Genomic DNA, 8835 nt, shown 5'->3' on the forward strand with positions numbered 1-8835 from the left:
TTCAGACAAGTGTTTACTAATTTGTTTCTGGTAGATCTTAGATACTGAGTGAGTTTTGTTTTCACTGAAGGCAGCAGGTGACATTTTTTTTAGGTTCTCTTTAGTTCTAAGTCCCAAAGTGGCTTCTCAAACACCTTCAAAATCTGGGTATTTACGCACTTCTTTTTTCTTGGTTCTTTGAGAGTAGTGAAGTTGTGAACTATTGATTTTTGTGGAAAATAAAATCAAAGATGTCAGTTGATACCCTCAAGTGCATCTTTGTTGCATTCTAAAATAACCGTATACATAGATAACTACTGCTTGTTGTTTACACTCGATATCTTCTCTACCCACACAGTCACTGAAAAGCTCCATTGAAATCTGAACTCAACTGTGATGGTAATGTGTTAACCCTGTGAAAAATGCCTTACATTTTTCTTGAGGGCAGTCCCTAGAAACTGTATTATGATTTAGCAACATCTTGATTGGTAGGATACTCAGTCACCTGTAAAAGTAGAATGAGTTCAAGCATTTCCTGAAGTAAAAAAGATTAATTCAAGTATGTGGGTAACTTTAAGTTGACATCAACATTTCAAGCCAAAGCTGAATCTAGTTTAACTTCTATTTTTACCACTGGCTAATAGCAACACATTGCGGAATCTCCCATGTTTTCTTGTCACATGCTTTACTTGAATAGACATCCGTGTATGCTCAAAGAAAACTCCTATGCTTTATTTAACATTTCTAAAAGATAATGTTTTCATTTACTGAGAGCCAAATTATGTGTGATTTTTACATTTTTATAATACAGACTATCTCAGAAATGAGTTTTAAGTTATTCATAGCTCCAAAATGTGTTTTAAAAGGAAAATATTTTTTTATTTTGAAAAAGGAAAAGAAAAGAAGATTGAAGATACAGGAGACATGGAGAGATTATATGAAGAGCTGTATATTTGGTTCTTTGGTATTGCGTGTGTGTGTGCGTGTGTGTGCGTGTGTGTGTGTGTGTGTGTGTGTGTGTGTGTGTGTGTGTGTAAAAATGCTTTGTGTGGGAACTGGGAATTGAACCAGATTCTTGTGTTCACATGTTCTCACTATTAGCCTTGTTTTAGCTTAACTCTGATTGTGAGCTTCTTGACAAAGAACTAGGCCAATGTGTAATAATGCTTTGTGATAGAGAAGATACTTGATACATTTCCCTTACTTAGACAACTGCCTCAGTTACTTAAGGCCTCACCTGGACTCGGGACAGTGCTCCTTCCCTATCACAACAAAGGCAGTCAAGAAATGGGCATATGGGTCAAGTGAAGAGAATCAGAACTTGTCCTTAGAATTGTGACATTGACTCAGAGAAATGGAAATGCTTCTCATTCATTGAGTGATCAAATTGGAGCTGCCGTGCCGAGACAAGTAGGAAGAAATGATATCCAGAGAGGCAGAGACAGGTGAAGTCTAAAGAAAAATTAATTAGAAAAGGAAATAAAGAAGAGAAAGAGAGCAGGGGAGTGGAGGGGCAACAGATCACATTTCAACTTCATGGAGACTGGTACTAGAGCTGAGCCACTGGCTCCTTGAAGAACTTCAATATCTTAGACTTACTTGAAACCATAAATCCCCCATCATCCTGGAGTTTATTTGAATTTGACATCTGCTAACACTGGCTAATAAGTGAACAAACAAACAAACACTTGTATTGATATCATCATATTGGAAATTTTTAAATAAAAAATATTAAGTCTCATTTGAGGAGCCATTTTTCTCTTAGGGCTGAATAGTAGATTTTATTGAAATATTTCCTAAGAGGATCTTCATTTGAAGGGAAAAGGAATAGCAGCAATGGATAATATACTCATTGTGGTTTCGCCTCTGGACAAAATTCCTTCCTTTACTAAATGGACCTTTTGGTAAAGTATCATGTTCAGTGTGTGGCGAAGCTCCTGTTACACTTCTGCAGTGTTTCCTCATTGTTTTCTGTCTTATGAGTATAACCATCATCAAAATAAAATGTATCTGCTTAAAAAAACAAAGCAAAAAGAAAAACAAAGCAAAATAATAAAAAACGAAAAACAAACAAAAAAACCCTATAGTTTTTAGAGAAGGCTAGTAAAGTTCAGAAATTCACCAAACAGTCATTTTTCAGCATTAGATACTCAAAATTTTGTTCAGTTGGGTTTAAGAAATGTAAGAAGCAATGCTAACATGTTGTCCTCATGTTGCACATCTTAAGATCACTATCAAGGGACGCATTCACCAAGACAGTCTGACATTTTAAAAATAACACTTAAATTTAATTAATCTTTTCGAAGAAGTTTAGTTAATGTTTCCAGATTCCTCGCGATAAACTTTGGATACTTTGGAACCTAAACTATAGGTTATGACACCAGAAAAGCATAATTCTGGAAAAATCACAAACATCTTTAAAACTAACATTTAATATTTGACATACGGGTTAATAAGTGAATAATCCACAATGACATCCCATAGAATCTGGAAGAACTGTGAACAAAATCATAATTTGTTATACAGGCCTTTGAAATGAGCTATGCTGAATAAGGTTTATGACATTTGCCTAATTTCCTATAAACTGAGTATAATATTTATGTTTATAAATATGAAACATATAATTAGATAATTGTGTTTGTTGCATACACACATGTTGTAAAGGAATTTATTTTAGAAATATGACTGACTGGCTAACTTTACTGAGATGGATCCAGTCAAAGCATCAATGTTGACCTGTGGGCTACAAACACTTGCAAACATTTTAGATTTCAAATAGAAGATTTTCACATACAGATATTATTATTTTAGGAAGTTCCAAATTATTCCCTTTTATTGCCATTTCATTGCTACTAAAACATATATGGGGACATAGGCAAAGCTGATGATTTGGTACTGACAGTGGAACAACTCACGATTAAGGATTTCACTCTTTCTGGACAGCAGACTCCTCATGTTAATGCTAGAAGTGTGTAACAAACTATTCTGGTAATTTCTCAAAACACAGATTATAAAACATGACTATGTTTAAACAAAGATGAAATTATTGCCTGAATGACTAATTGAGATGTTTTGGCAGATATAATTAATAGTCATCTTGATTGGAATTTGTAATTACAAACACACAAGAATAGGTACCAGGTGGAGGTTTATATCACGGTGTATATCAGATTTGGGTATTTAACAGAGCCCTATGCTAGAAGCTCATTTTGACATTTTTCTGATCAAGATAAATAATCATTGAGCAATATTTTGGCATACCAAAATTTTCATTGACTTAAACATTGTGGCTAATTAAATTCAGTTTAATATATGTGTGTTTCGTTTCATGTAATTTTCTGGTCAGGCTTGCATTATTTGTCACAGTATTTTTCAGAATCACTTATCATAAAGTTCCTAAGATCTGTTTAATTTTTCATTCACAAACAGCTCATATTCAAGCCATAAAGTTGACATTAGTTTTAAGTTGGAGGCTAACGGCAGTATTTCTGTAAAGACCAGCATCCATGTAGTAATGAAAATTACCTGGGAAAAAACGTTCTCCAAACAATTTGTTACTTTTCTGTAGTATGAAGTCACTATAATGCACTGCACTGCTTTGTGTAAGATCAACCCACAGAGAACTTTAAAACTCAGTATTTTCTCATAAATTTCTTCCCCTTATTATCTCTGACCTTTTCCTGATAAGATGCCTAACTCTTTGTCAAACAGTATGTGTGTTTCTCTTGGAATATACCTCAGGGGGCAGAGTGCTTGCTTAGCATGCACAAAGTCCTGGGTTCGAGCCTCAGGGCTGTAACACAGGTTTTGTAACCCTAATTCCAGCATTTGGGAGACAGAAAGATCAGAAGTTCAAGGTTATGCAGGACTGCACAGAGAGTTTGAGAGTAGCCAGGTTACACAAGAAACTATATAAAAAATTAAATGTGTTTCTCATATTTTCTCTACTAAGTGGGTACATCTTTAGAATAGAATGAAATAGAAAAGAACCCAGGGATGAGTTAAATGTAAGTTGTCTACTAAAAAACTGAAAACAAGAGAGAAGAACTAAGAATTCATATAAATTCAGAATGACATAGTGGCAAGGGTGTGGCGTGAGTAGTGGGATAAGGGAGGGGAACCTATTAGACAATCCCAAACAAGAAAATTAAGAAAATAATGGTGTCAGCCTCTTGCAGATCAATTAAGGAATGGGAATCGAGCCAATGTTAGGAAGGGAAGAACAGTGCTATCGTCTTCTATTGAACGCAATGGCAACGCGCCATTTATCCTGTTGGTTTTATGTTGGGCTGGTGCCCAGACTGGACAATTAATAAAATATTCATGTCACAGTACTGGCAACTTCACGTTACTGCTGTTAGCAGAGTGTCATTAGCAAGGATGTGCACAAATCTAATCCACATTGCAAGTTCAAAGAAAGAAATGCAAGTCCGATAACAAGAGATCGTGAAGCCAGGAGGGGTATATAACACTCAACCATCTCCGCCCTCTTCAGATGGGCCCTGGGAAAGGACAGGGATGCAGAACAGCTCCAGATCAAATGGACATTCTCGGGACCGTGAGTGTCTTTACAATAAAATAGTCAGATGATAATCGGCTCTCAATCAATGGATGTGTGATTTACAGAACTCCAAACAAACAAATGTTTGCGTCTCCAGAACATTGTTGTTCATAAAAGCCCAGCCAAAACGATCTTACAAAAAGGTTTACTTTATCATAAATAGCTAAATGTGCATTTCATTATGGTTCATAACAATATCGCTCTCCCGGTAGAATCACTATTGAACTTTTTTTAAACTCTGCTTGGTATTTTGAAGAGAAAGCCATGAAAATATACTGACATCAAAACACAAAATATTTCTCTGAGATTTTATGGTTGAATCCCCAAATAGTATTTCCTAATTAATATTGGGCTTTGTTGCTTCTATCTCATAATATAAATTACAGAATGAAATAATTAAATATATTATTTGAGTGAATAAATGTTGCTTTTTGTTATTTTACAAAAAAAACCATTATAGTCACTTATTTTTAAACATTCTTATGTGCTGTAATGTTAGCCAGAACAAAGTCCATTTAATCTCTTTAAGAACCAGGCTCCTATCCAAGAACAAAAATCACTCTCATTATTTTGGTCTCAAAATGTAAATATTAGAGAAATGTTGACAGTTTATCCAACATCTCTCAAAGATCTGTTAGTCATCAAAAACAAATAAGCACATGGCATACAGTCAGAGCAATATAATTCTACATTTTATAGTGATTCTTTATCCCCCATATTTCCATCTTCGAGTTTTCATACAGCAATGACCAAAGATTTGGTGAGTGAATTGAATTTTGGTATAAATCAAAATTTTTTTCCATACTGTTTGTGTGAGTGGATGAAGCCTTGATAATTTGAAAAATGATGTCCTTTGTAGATTATTTTTTAAAGAACACAAGAGAGACAAACTCCTGTGTGAATGTGGTAATTCTGAAATAGTAGTGAAGATCCCTGCTTGATTATCAAACATATCCTGATATGAACCTACTATAAAAGAAAAATCGCAACATTCTGATAATTTTAATTAATTTAACATATTTGGTTAAACTATTTTTCATGAAATTTTGGTAATATACATGTATAAGAGTCACACATATACACCCAACCACAGAAATTGAAGTGTGGTCCCATTGCTTAGTACTCTGTGAAGACATGTACACATTCAGACAACGCATTCAACAGTTCAGGAAACAGAGCCCTTCAACACAAAGCATCTAACGTAAGCATCAACATTCAATTATTAAGTCGTTGTCTGAAAGACATACTCGGTTTTCACATTTTTCTACTCTCCTTATTCTCTGTTAAGTTTCCTTAAAAATACAGTTTGTACCAAGGATTTGATGAGAAGCTATAAATTTTCCAAGAAAAACATCTCTTTCTATTACATTAAAGTCATTTTAGGTTCTTTTTAATTAAAAGACCTAAAGAACAAAGTTTTCACAGCAGCACCCATACAGATGTACAATATTGTGAACTGTCACAGTAGGATTCATTTCTTTGTTTTAAGCATGATTGTCTCATACACTATATATCTGAAACCGAGTTTTCAATATGGTTTTTTAAATAGTAAAAACATCTTCATACAATTTAAGTGAATCTCTACATATCTTTGATTGCCAAGGATTCTTTTAGTTATCTTGAGAATAAAGAAGAAATATTTTCTGCATACAAAAGCTTCTTTCAGATGATCATCTGTGATAGATTATTGTTGCCTTCCAAGATACTAGGTTCAAATATTTAGCTTATCCTCATAAAATATTCCCATTGAAATTAGGTGGGGCTCTGATTGATTTAATGCTGAATTGTGGCTCATTACAGCATAGGAAATTGCAAACTTGTATGAAATACTTGAAATGAGAATTGACACACCCATAATGTTCACTAGAAAACAATATAATTAAATCCACACCAATAAATCACATGACCTTGACTTAACGTGAAATTAACTTTGGACAATTCAGCAAAAGCTGTTCATCTTTGCCTTTTAATATTCTTGCCATTCTCCTTCAGTACAAAGGAAAAAGTCCAATTCCATTTCTTTGTTGGGAATTATCCGGACATCTGGGTGTGAGTTTCTATAGCACTAACCATCCAACTTGAGTGTGGGTCTCTTCCTCAGTGCTAAGTCTCTATATAGACACTACAAGTGGGGTAGAACCTCACTTGATTTAGATAAAATATATTTTAGAAGTCACTTCCAAGTGTTATGTACTCTATCTAAGCTCTTCAATTTTCCTTTAGATTCTAACATACAATGATTACATACTTTAAATGATTTACTCCATTTCTGTTAAGATGAGATAATGCAATTCTTCCTGCGAAACTTGTCCTCTGCCTTCTCTCTTCAAGCCTTTCTGCTGTCTATCTTGAGAAGCCTGAATTACTTGCATGTTGGCACTCCATCTTGCATGACCGAGGTCTCTCGGTATCCCAAGAAACAGCTGCCCTTTCACTAATATTGAGTCTCTATCCTTGTATATACACTATGATGACTTTCTCTTAAAAGGTAAGAACAGGCCAGAGGGAAAGCCTGAAGATGTCATAGGTAGTCTTGCAGACAGAGAACAGAGTCCCTGGGTCTTAAATAGTGGCATAAAAATAACAAAAGAAGTTTTCTTGACCCACCAGAGGCCATCCTCACATTTGAAGGATAGGAAAGGCTTCTGGAAGGTACGGAAGCCCAAATCAGACACAGTCACCTGGAACACAGAACTCCAGGAACAGAGTGGTAGTCAAAGAGGCTTTCTGTATTAGCCCTGTGAAATCAAAGCAGAGACAGCTCCAGGCAAGCAGCGTGTGAGCCAAAGGTTGTACAGTCATTAGGGAGGCAAGCGCAGGTTGGCCCTTGTGACTCATGAGGTGGGCTTTTTACACTTCTTATAAATTTTATATTCATGCCTTTAGGCATTGCCTGTCTTAGAAAACAGGAACATTTTTTCATGATATATTAATATAGAGAGCTAAGTTACCTATAATTACCTCAGAGTATGGTAACATCTTCCAGTGCAAGCAACAGAAGGGAGCAAATCAAAAGAATTTAGGAGGACAATAAGGCTATTAAGAGACAACCTGAGGTTACTTGTACTGTATGAAGATTACTTATACTATCCTGGGCAATTAAAAGACGTAATTTCACCACTTCTATTTAATTTTCATTTTTATATTGCTAAGTTAATTTTCCTAATTTTGTGATACAGCACATTTTTCTATCTGAAAAGGTATGAGTCTCCAGAAATACAGTCTGTATCATGCCTAAAGTTTTGCATATGTTATAATTAATGCTTACCTTTTCTCTACACTGCACACCGGATTCAGAAACACAAAGGAACAGACAGACATAGTAAGAATGCAATACTCATCTGAATATTCAGAACTTTTTCTGGGGAAGATCACAAAAAAATGAGTAACCATGTGCTTGGTGGGTGTGTGCTTACATAGTGTGTGTATGTGCACATACAGATGTAGCTCTCTCACCTTGAGCAAGACGGCCAGAGTTGCAGGAGGTTGTGAGCCAAGTGGACTATTACATATATGATTTCAGAAATGGTGTGGTTTCAATTTCTGATGACAAGCATTTTTGAAAAGGGTCAGAGGTGAGCACTGCTAGAGAAGCCCTAATAGAGAAATCAGGGTTATCACTGAAATACCTAGCAAAGAAAGAAACATACAGGCTTTCTGTCCTGGGGAATAAAGCTGACTAGAAATAATCACAATGAAGACTGAACCAAGAGTGTTCGTGAAAAAATCTGACATTTTAAAGGGATAGCAACAGCGAAAAGCAAGACATGCTACAACACACACCACAGTTCTCAGCTCTGTACTCAACCAGTAACATCGTGTTTGCCATTTCCTGCAGCACCCTTCCCAGTTCCTTCTCTACACCCTTTCATACCTTTCTCACTAGACATTTGGTAAATGGAGTTTTGCACCCTTCATAGTTCAGCTTAGCTATACCATTGATCATCCATTAGGATCCTAAATAATATCCTAGCTAATTTAAAACATCTTGGTCATTCTTTGTCTTCATCTATTTTGGCTAATAATAATAAGGATAAAGGTTGAATAATTTCTAACACCCAAGCATTACATATAGATGGTGTCATTGTCAAGTCGAAGTAGCTACCTCTATATTCTAAGTAAGAGAACTGAGGCCTGTGGTTGGTAAGGCATATTCTGTAAGTGGCAGTGGAGGGTTTGTCTAGGATGTGCGTGCCTATAGAGATCTGCTACATTGACTAATTCAAAAGGAAAACCCGGATGTGGGAACCACATCGCTGTCCTTGAGCGAGAAACATCTATTCAGTTAAAATATT

This window comes from Rattus norvegicus, chromosome 20 (assembly GCF_036323735.1).
Source record: "Rattus norvegicus strain BN/NHsdMcwi chromosome 20, GRCr8, whole genome shotgun sequence".
Lineage (NCBI taxonomy): Eukaryota > Metazoa > Chordata > Mammalia > Rodentia > Muridae > Rattus > Rattus norvegicus.